Source organism: Leopardus geoffroyi, chromosome A2, assembly GCF_018350155.1.
Source record: "Leopardus geoffroyi isolate Oge1 chromosome A2, O.geoffroyi_Oge1_pat1.0, whole genome shotgun sequence".
NCBI classification, from domain to species: Eukaryota; Metazoa; Chordata; class Mammalia; order Carnivora; family Felidae; genus Leopardus; species Leopardus geoffroyi.
Genome location: NC_059331.1, coordinates 82320624 through 82333927, shown reverse-complemented (window position 1 = coordinate 82333927; position 13304 = coordinate 82320624). Strand labels below are relative to the sequence as shown.

The 13304-nt window shown below is 39.0% G+C and overlaps 1 long non-coding RNA gene across 1 annotated transcript in view; it reads left to right on the top strand.

Moving 5' to 3' along the window:
- The first annotated feature begins 1385 nt into the window (after positions 1-1385).
- The window catches only part of LOC123606358, a 29009-nt gene continuing 17090 nt past the window's right edge, over positions 1386-13304 (top strand). The window contains exons 1-2 of the long non-coding RNA XR_006716246.1: positions 1386-7703; positions 11185-11379. This is a non-coding gene — a long non-coding RNA (uncharacterized LOC123606358). The remainder of the gene's footprint in view (positions 7704-11184; positions 11380-13304) is intronic.

The following is a 13304-nucleotide window of genomic DNA, read 5'->3' as shown; positions in this document are numbered from 1 at the left end:
ATTTAAAACAAATTTGAGAACCGAAACTCCACTAACCATAAGAATGACTTTAAAAGTGACTCACCCAATTTGGTAATCAACCTGTTTTTTTAAATATTAGGTTTGAATGGAAAATGAAGAAAGCAAAAGGCTATTAATAATGACATGAGGTGGGTGTATGAACAGGTGTAGTAGATTGTGGTGACAGAGATGTGAAATTGCTGGCTATTCTAAAGAACCACATCCCCATTTTCTCTGTCACCTTCTCAGCAAATGGTGGTTTTATGATTCGAAAAAAGATGTACTGAATGTTGAAACGAGACCATCAGAGTCTTTTTTGTTCAAGAGGATGAAAAGGTTTTAACGTAAAACTTCAGGACTCAAAAACAAGTATTATTTCTTTTCATCTGAATATGGATCCATAAAGGAGATTAAACATTTCCACAAGCATTTTTAATGTCTCTGACCAGGAAGTCCTTCATTTCACACATCTGGGAAGTTATCAGGTGTCCCTGACTTTATGTCCTAAATATCTTCAGTTGCCTCCTCTTCTCTGTGTCTTCATCATCACTACGTAGGCTCCTGCCATTATCCTGTCTTACCCGACAACTGCACCAGCTCCCTGTTCCCAACATTAATTCTCCATTCTGTCAACAATCCCTGACCTTCCCAAACGTGAGTCTGGCCCTCCACTGTTAAAAAGCCATCAGCAAATTCCCATTTCCTTGAGAATAAAATGCAAACCTTCAGCATGACATAAAAGATTCATTATGGTCTGCCCTTCTGTTTAGCTTCACCTGCCAATAAAGTCTTCCTCTCTCCAACTTAATTTCTTGGTCGTGCTGAAACAGATTTTAGTTCCCTTAATTCACCTTGCTTTCTCACCACACTTCTCTGCACATACTGCCCCTCTTGCTTGGAAGGACCTTCCCCATGTCTTCATCTGGGAAACTCTTGCTCATCCTTTATGACTCCACCACCGTTCCCTTTTTTCATCTTTAATCACTCTTTCAGGTCGGTGTTACACCAGTGTGTTCCCATGCATGCCCAATCGCATGCTTCATTCTACTCTAAATGGCACTTCATCACTGCACCGTAATGCAATTGTCCATCGCCCTACACTGAGACTCTGGAAGGGAAGGACTACCTTGTTCGTTCTTTTCTCTCAACACTTAATATAGTGTCTGGCACAGAGCAGGCATTCTATAAATGTATGTTAAAATAACCAATGCATAAATAATCCAGGAAGGAAAAGTTCAACATGGAGCAACTGTATTTATTTAAGCTTATTTATTTTGAGACACAGAGAAAGCATGAGTGGGGCAGAGACCGGTGGGGTGGGGGGTGGGGGGATAGAGGATCTGAAGCAATCTCCTTACTGTCAGCACAGAGCTCAAAGTGATGCTCGAACCCACGAACTGCGAGATCATGACCTGAGCCAGAGTTGGATGCTTAACCGACTGAGCCACCCAGGCGCCCCTGAACATGGAGCCACTTTAAAATGGGATTAATTAGGACACTGATTCACATTATTTTTAATACTATTGAAGCTGCTACGATATACAACAGGAAAGTGGCCCAAAACAGTACAAAAAACTCACAGTAAACATTATTTTCTACTTGACTAAAAAGAACATTAAAACATCAACGATCTTTCCTGATACTTTTTTATTTTACTTGAAAAGAAAAGGAAGCCTTCTCCCCTCATCATAATTTCATAAATTCATGATTTCCCTTCTCTCAAGCTATAGTTATCAGTGGCATTTAAAATCTCTGAAACTTCATTTATTCCAATTAAAACAGAAGAGGTAACTATTAATTGTAACTCTTCAACCACTTCTGTAAAGTTATTAGAAATTTTATTTATATGTTCACAATGTAATTCTGTAAAAAATGCAAGCCCCCAAATAGTGTGCTTTCATAGGGAGAAGCAACAGGTGAAACAAGGGTAAATCTCCATAAGCTTGGGTGACCAGGAAGTACGTCCTCACTTTTCTATGTGCCTGTTATAGAGTTAATTTCTATATCAGGCCAAGTAGGAAGGCCAGAATGAGAGGTGACAGAAACTTACGCTCAATTTGGACTTCTCTTTGCTTCTTGAAGTCTAGGGACTGATTTAGTTTCTGGGCATCAGAGGGGCAGGGAGAAGGGGTCTTTGGTCCTTAGTGTCATCCTTTAACCAGCTACATCTCAACACACACATGAAACCAGTGACATGGTAAAATTACAGGCTGTACCCCATTGGCTATTGTAGACATCTGAGCTCGTGAAAACAAAAGTGATAGCATACTGCTCTCCACCAGAACCAAGTGATAGATTTTATTAACTAAGCTCTGAGAAGCTCAAAGCAATTTCAGATAAGTTTAAAATGTTATGTAAGGTCAATGGGTATAATGAGTTCTACATCAATTATATAGTGTTCTACATCTATATAATTAAAATAATATATAAGGTTCAGTGTATGTGATATGCTGAACAATATCGTGAGAAGTGGGTGATTTTTATCAATAGGAAATCATGACCATGAAACAAATCCCGTGGTTTTAAACACATAGGAAAATAATAATGGGTTCGAAGTACACGAAAATATAAGCCCACTTGGAACTTCATACATATCTGTGCAGCCTTATGTATGTAACAATACAAAAAAATCAGAAAAAATGCATTCTAAGGTGTAACATTAGTTATTTCAGAGCAGCAGGATCTCTGATGATTTAAAAATTTCGCCTTTCATTTTTGTGATTTTCTAAATTTTCTTTAATACACATTATCATTTCTAGAATAAAAATAATTAAATTGCATTTCTGTATTCTACTTTTGAGGGTATTATTACTGAGACAGAAGTATGTGTGTCTGCTCATGTGCACCCGTGCTGAGTGTGAAGGTAGCATGAGGGCCGACTGTATTCTAGGCAGTAGAAATAAGCTTAAGTGATGATGAAATTGGGGAGGGCATACAAAGAGTGTGGATGAGAAAAAGCAGGTACAGTGGAAGGGCAAACCCTATCTCACAGGGTACTCATTGCCAGCTGACTGCTGCATAGCTCATAGCAACTTTTCATGAGAAGCCAGATATCTAGATTTTTGTGTGAAATTTTTTGATGTTGGAAGTAAATTAGTTTTTAATTGGGAAGCACTGTATCTGCCACACCAAAGATATCTGTAGGACAAATGTAGCTTCCGGGGAGTGTATCTAGACTTTTCTGCTCAGACCTATTGGTCCATAGTTTGATAAATTAATTTACAGTGCTTCCCAACATATTTGAAACCAGAGCACACATAAAGATATGATAACATTCGTACAGCACACTGAAAGGAGCTTCTTGTTGCCTGGAGATATCTGAGCTGTGACCTCCTAATGCCTAGGTCTCATCCCCTCTCCTACCCCGGCCCACCCTGACTCATTAAGGAGCTGAAGAGCTATCTCGGATATCCCTGTAACTCACCATAATGCATTTGCATCACCCACTATGGTATGGCCCACTCTACCTGAAAGCGTGGAGGAAATGAAATGAACATGGCTTTCGGTGGTGGTGGAATAGGGAACAGGGTTATGGGGAGAAATCCCAGGATGCAGAGAGCATGTGGCAGGAAGCAGGGAGGGTGGCTGTCTGGGCTGGGGCACCTCAGTCAAGAGCCTGAATCCTAATCAACTTGTGTGAGCTCCTTGCAGACCAGGACTATAAAGGTCTTTGTGTCCCTGGGCCCTGGTGCAGAGGCTAACAGAGAAAGTGCCTAGCAAATGTTTGTTGAATAAATGAAGTGCAGTCCCAGGGTGCTGATTCAGGAAGGAGAGGCCTTACCTCAAGGTTCTACCACTTTTTGGGGATAGAGGGTAGGTACATTCCCTGAATTACTCTAACTATGGACACCTACTACTCCTTTCTCCTCCCTCCACCCCCAGATCCCTTTCCCTGAGGAATTTAACTTATCCTTAGGAATCATACTGACTCTTCCTACCCCTCAGAAAATACTCTTGGACTTGTTTTTCTTTCTTACGTCTCCTTCCCTCCAACCCCCCCCCCCCCCCAAATAGGGCATGATGCAAGAGGAAATGCTAGTTAGTTTAAACCCACTGAGGGTGCACAAGATTTCTATAAAGCACAAGGGCCTAAAGAAAGATTTCCTGGATGGAATCCAGTTTCTGGATCTTCAGCTTCCTTCACTGTCCTTAAAACTGATCTGCCTGAAGATATCCTTGAGGTGTGGTGCTGTTTCCTTTGTCACTGCCTCTTGCATAATCCCCCTCCCCTCCACCTCCCTCATTATGAAAGGGCCTCCCTCCCCCTGGAGAGGTTACTGCAGCCCATTGCCCTGGGGTGGAAGAACCTCTAAAGTGGCAGACAAGAAGACAATTCAAATTATTGGCTTGGATGGTGAGAGGGGGGAATAATTATAATAATCCTTTTGAAACTCAGGAGGTTTTCAGTTCTTTACTTTGAACAGAATTAAAGGGGAAACTAATTGAGCGGTCAGCTGGTGATTCATTAAAAAATAATTTTTATGATTCATTACTATGTGATTTCAATTATATAACTCTGAAGGGGTTCAAATAATTGTAGGTCATTGCTGTAATAAAACTTTCAGTCTCGTGTTCTTATGTATGTGACTAAGTTTTTCGGCACTTGAACATTAAAAAAGAAAGTTACATGTAAGTCTAATTCTAGCATAAGTAATATTAACCCACAGATACAAAAGCTCATTGAAAAAAAGGCCCCGTTATCTCATTAAAACATATGCTGACAGTAAAATGTTAACCTATATTTAACATTTATGTAAATGTGTCATTCGTGGTGGTTGATCAGTGTTGTCATTAAATAACTATAATGGTAATGACAGAAGAAAGAAATGCCAGCATTATAGAACCAGAGAACATTTCGATTTGTATGTGTATTTTTATTGGAAAGAATTATGATAGAATGACCAATCATGGATTTCAAGCATCAAAAATATGCCATATTAGAATAAAATTTTGTGGGGAAAATGGAATGGAAATACGAGTTAAGGAGAAACATGATGTGAAATTTCTGACATAAAAGAATTTGTTCCTATATATTTTTTTAATGATGTGGGAATTAAACATCTCTGGTGTTTACATTCCTGGATTATATTTAAGAATCACATAATAGTTTTTTAAACAATATGTCAATAGTTATAATACACCAGATATATAATTATATAATAATGTCAATAGTTATGGTACACATCCTTTGCCACTATTTAAATTTATGATGAAAAAGTTTAGGTGCAAATTTTAAAATGTGTGAGGGACTATAAAGTTTTCCGAAATTATTTTAGGGAGCATAGAAGCAGAGCCTAACGACAACTGATTTAGGAGCCAGGGCCTAGGACTGAATCAAATCTATTTTTCCCAGTGGTAATATAGACTCCATCTTTAGAATTATAATAATCACTTTATTTCCTTCTTCAGTGGTTAAAAAAAAAAAGCTGTAAGAAAATCTCAGTAATTAGCTGTTACTCAGTAATAGGGAGAAAACATCTAGAGTATTTAGCTTTAAATAACTTCTGACTGCAGATGATTCACAAACTTAAAGTTTTCACCCAGACCTCTCCTCTGCGTTCTAGATGTACATTTCCACCTACCTGACACAAGTCCACATGGCATCTCTGACAGGCAGTTTGCCCAACCATGTCTGCTGTTCCAATTCTGATGCTGTAATTCCCCTCCCAGAACCTCACACTGGTTTCCCTTCTCAATAAATGTCCCTTCCCTTAGAGTTTTAGGTACCGCGGCCCCCCTCCTCTCATTACTGTGGCTGCCTGGAGTGTGGAGGATGAAAAAATAAGAAAAGGGGGAAAAAAAAAAGATTAAAAACAACAACAAAAAAACCTAAGTGATTTTTTTTCTGTTTTCTAGGAGCATTAGAGATCTCCTTTCTTGCTCATTGGACCAGAACTAGAGCCTTCTTCTGGAATTCTCTCTGTCTAGGCCTGGTTTCCACTTCTGGTTTTGGGCTATCCTGAGTCCCGGCTAGGAGACCCTGGAGAGAAAAGAAAATGGGAAACTCCCTTCTGGTTCAGCAGGACTTCAATTTTCTTCTTTCCCTATCTGCCTGCTACCATTTCATTTTAGAGTACTCATGTATTCTGCCCCTTTTATGTCTGCATTCAGTGGGTGGGACAGGATAGAGTCAGCTTACGTCGAAATGGAACCTCTGTATTCTGTATCTTAACTTCTTATCGTAGAATAAGCATTTTCCATTTGATGAAACAGTTAATGGGTGCATACCACACTCTTGATTGGACGTTTAGGTTGTTTCCAGTTTCTCCCTATTATAAATTGTGATGAGTTCATAGTTAGAACACAGGGGAGTCTCTCTTTCTGTGGGGGCCTGGGCCTTCCAAACAAATTCCTGTTACAGTGAGACTCTTCACCACTAGACTGTCTTTTAAATTAGCTGAAGCTAGTAGTTGTTAAGTTATAAGCAAGATCAAGCAACTCTATCCATAGTCCAGTAGTTTGAATTTAGGGGCAAATGTATTTGACCTGTAAGACTGATAGGAGTGTAATTGAGGGTGCATGGGTGGTCCAGAGCAGGCAAGCCTGACCTTTACTGAAAAGACGCACATATATATCTGAATAATCCCATAAACGTTAGAGCCCTCTGACTCTCTCCTTGTCTGTCTGTCTGTCTGTCTGTCTGTCTGTCTCTCTCTCTCTCTCTCTCTCAGACAACCTGGCATAGTAAGTTGTTGGTTACTGTGATGTGTTACACCTGCTGGAACCTGCAGAAAGCATTACTTTTCTCTCCTGTGGTTATGAAGCAGACCCTGTGATCTTGGGAGACCCACAGGCTTTCAGATACTCCCATTTCTCTCCATTGCCAGTACACTCTGCCTCTTCCCTGGAGTGGTGGGAGTTATAGCCCTTACTCTCTCCTGGAGTTAGGGACCCTCATCTTTCCATCTCAGCGAGTCTGCGGAGGGCAGGAGGTGGCATAAAGCTTGTGTTTCTTTCTGTCATGTGTCATACATCCATGTTCTCTGTGTAAGGGCTCTCTTGATTGGAGAAAAAAGAACCAGATTTTAGTTCCAACTTAGGTAGTAGGAAATTACTCCCATTTTCTTCTGTCAGAATTCATCTGTCTAAAGGGTTAGATTTCTCTCCAGAAAGAAGGTAGCAATTTACATTTCCACTAAAAATATATAAAAGTGCCCATATCACCACACCCTCACCAGTAATTCTCATTTATAATGTTTATTAATTTGACAGATGAAGCATGGCAGTTTCTTGTTTGAAATGTTATCTCTTTAATTGCCTGTGAAGTGGAACATTTTTCCATGTTCACTGCCAGTTGAATTTCTTCTTTGTGAATTGTTCTTGTTCATTGCCCATCTATTTCCCAAGTGTTATATTTTTAAAGATCTAACATTTTATATTTATCATTCAGAAAAATCAGCAGTGGAAATATGAAGATGTATAACAAAACTCTATTCTCTAGTTCTGAAATCATTTTACTGCATTATTTATTCTAGGTCTACATAGAAGAATGGTGGCAAATTTTGCATTAATAATGAAATCTAGAAAGCCTCTAAAAATCTAAATTAAGATAATGTCCTAAGTGTTCTTCTTCCAACTTTTTGAGCAAACCAGTTACCAATGCTCTTCTTCCTGCCCTGCCTGCCCTCTGGTGGAGGTGTTAAAGAGCAGGCCTGGAGATCAAGCAAGCCATAAGGGAACTAGAAGTTGTGAAAAAGACCAGGGTAAGTGCAAATGACACCAGCCGTTGAGTAATTGCAGAGCCAGAGTTTGACTTAACAAACTTCTGTTTCTTGGTTTTTCTAACATTAAATGGGGATAACACCATTTACCGTGGCACCTTTCCATAGGTGCCGCTCTCCACCTGTGGTCCTGCTGACCCAGATGGTCCCTGCATGAGAAAAACATGCCCCAAATCTGTATCTGGAAAAGAATACGGTTTGGTATAGTATAAAGAATAGTGGTCCAGGATGTTAGGGTTCTCTTCCCAGCTCTGGCACTTGCTAGATAGTTGAGTGCCTTTGGATAAATCCCTTAAGCGCTCTGTAAATTAAGAACGATGATATTAATGGGTCTATTGTGAGGCTCAAACTAGTAATGCTAGTGAAAGTGCTTTGTAAACAGTAAACCTCTGCAGATGTAGGGTAATATTAATACAATGTTGACAACTTTTTCTCTCAATCAATATTTAACTTGACTTAGTATCTTTTGTATGTTAAAATAAGAAATAATCAGTTTATCCTTTTAATCTTTAGCAAATAAATGGAGCCTTTGGTCTCATAGCCATAGAAAAAGCAAATTACATGTCCCAGTGTGACCCAGGTCTGTGTGTGTACTCTCTGATCTCACTTTCATTTTTGTTTTAATTATAGCATTGAAAGAGTAGAAGGTTTAAAATTACACCTCTCAGAACTAGTCATTATTCACTGACTCTGTGTTTCAAAAATATTGCTCATGTCTTTAAAATAAATTATCAGGTTCTTTTATTGTTACCTTGGCCTAAATATAAATTTATTGACATGGTGATGATAATGGTTTTTAGTGGTTTTTAAAACATTTCTTTGAGGCTGTAATAATGTAGAAGATTCAAACATACTATTTAAACATATTAAATATTTACATAAAATTTAAGTATTTAAATTGCTTACACATTTTGTTCTGTGTAGCTGAAGATAAATGTGAAAATACATAGATTTATAGAAATAGAAGGGTTGAGAGTTTTGTGCTCCTTTCTCTGCTACATACATAGTCTCTCCTCCCTCCCACCCACTTCAGTATGATACAGTAGAAGGATATAAAAGGTAGTTATCTGAAGAGAGATAAAACTGTCAAAGGTACCTGGCCCAAGTCGCCATTATTCTTGCTTAGATATTTACAGTAGCTACCCATCTGGTTTTTCTACTTCAGTATGTCCTTAAAATAGCAGCCAGGACGATTCTGTTAAAATCCAAGTCAGATAATATCATTTTATTTATTTTTTAATGTTTATTTATCTTAGAGAGAGAGAGAGTATGGGGGAGAGGCAGAGGGAGAGGGAGACAGAGGATCCAAAGCAGGCCCCGAGCTGGCAGCAGAGAGCCCGATGTAGGGCTCAAACTCACGAACCATGAGATCTTGACCTAAGCCTAAGTCAGGCTCAACCAACTGAGCCATCTGGGTGCCCCAGTAATGTCATTTATATGCTCAAAAACCTCCAATGACCTTTCCTACCCAGTCCTCTTTTCCTACCCACCCCCTCACTGTCCGGCCAGCCACACTGGCCTCCTTGACCACACAAGGTCCAGTACAGCTTTGCTCTGGAAAGTGCTTCCCTCAGAAATCTCCAGGAGTGGCTGCCTGACCTCCTTCAGGTCTCTTCATCTTCTCAGTGGGATCTTCTCTTTCGCCTCTTCTAAAATTTCAACTTTCACCCCACTCCTTCATCCCTTCCTTCCATAATGCTTATCACCGTCTAACATACAATATGTTTATTTATTTCTTCTGTTTATTATCTGTCTCCCATTCAGAATGTAAGCACCATGAGGTCAAAGGGTTTTGTTTGTTTTGTTATCTGCTGTATCCTCAATGCCTGGCTCATAGTTAAGTTCTCAAAAAATGTTTGCTGAATGAATAAATGAATGAATAAAACAAAGACAAGTCATGGTCTTGTTTGATTTGCAACATGTAAAAATTATAAAATTTTCATCAAAACTTTTTTCAAAAGCCAGATAACTTTGGATGGTTTCTGGTGATGAGAAATCTAAGGTATATGTGTTCTCCTCTTCTACCCCCTCCAAATGCTTTGGCCGTTTTATGTCTCAAAAATTAAGATCTCCATTAATCCATCACTGTCCTGTTTAATCTAAGTGTAATTGTATAAATCACTCCCAGTTTGTCATGAAAGGAGAGAATTGAATAGTAATGAAATATCTGTCCTTTGCTTTTTTTGACACTATATTCTGATGATCTTAGCTTTGTTTAAAAAAATTTTTTTAACGTTTATTCATTTTTGAGAGAGATACAGAGCATGAGCCAGGGAAGGGCAGACAGGGAGGGAGACAGAATCTGAAGCAGGCTCTAGATTCTGAGCTGCCAGCACAGAGCCCGATGTAGGGCTCGAACCCACAAACTGCGAGATCATGACCCAAGCCAGTCAGACACTTAACTGACTGAGCGACCCAGGTGCCCATCAAAACTAATGATGATCTTAGTTTTGGCAACCCATTTTCTGACTTCTCTTTCTCCCATGTTTCCAAAATACAGGCACCACCAGAGGATCTTGCTTGGATTTCTTCTCTTGCTTTGTGTATTCTTAACCACTTTTCTGGCTTCTATCATCTCCTTTTCTTAGATGACTCTTAATTTGTAAACCCAATCTTGATATTTCTTATTGGCTCTCAGTTCTGCATGTCCCAGACTGACCATATCCATCTGGCCACCTTTCAAGTTCTCAAACCTTACATATCTAAAACCACATTTATCTTTTTCCTTTAAAACTGGCTCCTGTTCAGGAGTCCATTTCTGTTAATAACTTTGTCTTTTTCCAAGTTTGGAAATGTTTCCAAGGTTTGTAATCGTTTATGACTTTTTCCTTGTTGTCAGTTGTCAACCCTTCTTGCTTATATCTCTAGAATATTTCCTGATTCATCCTCTTCTTTGCTTTAAGTAGGTCAGGAATGTGGCCTGAGATTCGGCATTTCTAATATGCTTCTGAGTCAAACTGGTTTTTGGTCTGTTCACCACACTTGGAGTAACAAAGGCCTGCTATAGGTTAACAGTGGCCGTTTGAACACAGTCTTTCATTTCCTGGTCCATGGCCATATCTAAGAAATACTTAATTCTCTTTCACAAATAGAGATCTGATATTGCCTGGTCTTGCTTTAAAAGAGAAAATGTCTTTTCTATGTCATAGAAGATTTAGAAAATTACAGAGACAGAAGGTAAAAAATTCAAATCAGCCATAAAGGTCAGTTCACAATTAATCATTAACACTTAGATATATCCTTTTAGTCCTTTATTTCTTTGTCTATAAATATATTTAAGTTATATTTATATTTTTAAAACCATAGAGGAATCATTCTTCCTTTAGTTGCCCAATGTGTAAATATGCTAAGCGTGTTGAATCCCCTGTCTTAAAAAGTAGAATCTGCCTTCTCTATGTGATAAAATGCTCACTGCTCTGTTTCTTGACCTCTCTTACATTTGGGAACTCGGGACTTGGTGCAGCCAAGCAGATGCATCCTCTCTAGACTTTGATTCAAGAACTGGTGACTCAAAGCAGCAGGGATGACGCAGAATCCGTTCTGGCCAAGGCATAGCAGCAATGGCAGCTGCATCCGGTTTCCAGTGGCGGGAGAGACAGCTGTTCTGTGGCAGTGTGCAGTGTCCAGCATCCAAGGACTTGGCATTGCAAATTACGAGGTCGGTGCTTGGCAGCTGTGGTAATGACTTCACAAAACCAGTTTTTCAGAGCGCTTTGGGTGTGGTTCTTGCCCAGTGGTTTATCTTTCCACCTTTACTTCTTAAATTAGCTTAAAAGTTGACTTAATTTACTGGCAACACAAACTAATGATATTAACAATAACTAACTCTTAGTGCTAATTATGTGCCAGGCAAATTTCAAAGTATATTTACATGTAAAGTATGCTTTATGTATATTAATTCATTTAATATTTATAGCAACTCATTGTGTATGTACTAGCATTATCCCCATTTTACAGATGATGATACTGAGCCATAAAGAGTTTAAGTTACTTGCTCAAGGTCGCAGGACTTTAAATGGTCTTGAAATTCAAATCTGGTCAGTCTGACCTAGTTCTTAAGAGCCCTATCTGATACATGTACTGTTTCATAACCTGATTTTTTCATAAGACAAAATTTCATGAGCATTGCCATGTTATTAAATATTCATCTAAATATTTAATGTAGCTGCATAGTGTTCAATTATAAGGATGATTCCTGATTTGTTTAACTTGCTATTTTTGGACATTAAGAATATCCTGTCGCCTAAACTTTTTGTTTGTTTGGGAGAGAGAGAGGGTACAAGTGAGTGAGGGACAGAAAGACAGAGAATCCCACAAGAGGCAGAGAGAGAGAGGGAGGGGAGAGAGAAGTGGGGCTTACCCAAAATGGGGCTCGTGCTCACCAACCGTGTGATCATGACCTGAGCCGAAGTCAGATGCTTAACTGATTGAGCCACCCAGGCACCCATAAACTGTTTTTGTTTTTGTTTTTGTTTTTTTTTAAATAGCCATGACTCTCCTTGGGATAAAGTCCTAAAAGTAGAATGCTTAGTCAAAGGGTATTCTGATTGCTTTCCAGAAAGATTATTCCAGTTTATACACACAGTAGTGTGAGGGAGCATCCTGTTTCCCTCAGGCGTTAATAGCATTGAATATTGTCATTAAAGTTTTTTTCTTTGTGATATTGAAAATGATAGACAGTTTTCATTTAGGCCTGAACTTCTTTAAACATTTAAAAATATATGTGTTGGTCATTTGTCAAAAGTTCTTTTGTGAATTGACTGTTCCATCACCTATGGGATAAAGTTGAAACCTTAGAAGGCAATTCTAGGTTCTTTCTACTCTGACCCCAACTTCTTGTCTATCTAATTCTCCTATAAGTCCTAAGAATTCACCCTACACATCCTGGGGATTATTTTGTTTTGTATGAGTTGAAACTGTATGAATGTGCTATTTTTATCGGCCAAAAATGGTTGACCGTTGACATTTTCATATGGTTAAACTTTATAAATCTCCAAAACATTTGCTTTCCCACTAGAATGTTTTCACAAATGTCTTGGTCTCTCTCTGCTTGGTGAAATCCTTCCCTTTCCTTATGAAGCCAGGTTCACTGGTCATCCCCTACCCCTCTATTCCTTTGCCATCACATTCCTCTTCCCCTTCTTACCCCAGTTTAGGTAACTGTAAATAACTCCTCTTCACCATCTCCACTCTGCTTCCTGCCTATCATAGCCGTAGAATGGATTGCAGCTGGATAATGAGTTTGCATCTGCCTGGCAGAGGCCAGGCCCTCTGCTGCTCTTTGCCAGCAGAGACTCTCTTATTTATTTTGGCAGTTAACAAAGCTAACAAGGTTTCCGGCTCACAGCAGTTGCACAGCAAATATATGTTGAAGGGAAGAGCTAGTAACTTTCAGGCCCAGGAAGTGCCTTATTAACCAAATAATAATTGCAATTTCCTTCCATGTTAAGTAAGGAAGAGTACGTGTAATGTCTTCTAATTTGCTTGGTTGGTATTTTGTTTGGCATTGGCCCTTCTTATTTTGAATCCTCCCTCCTTTTAATTCATTTTTTCCTATTTTCAGATGTGGTAGTTATATTTCAG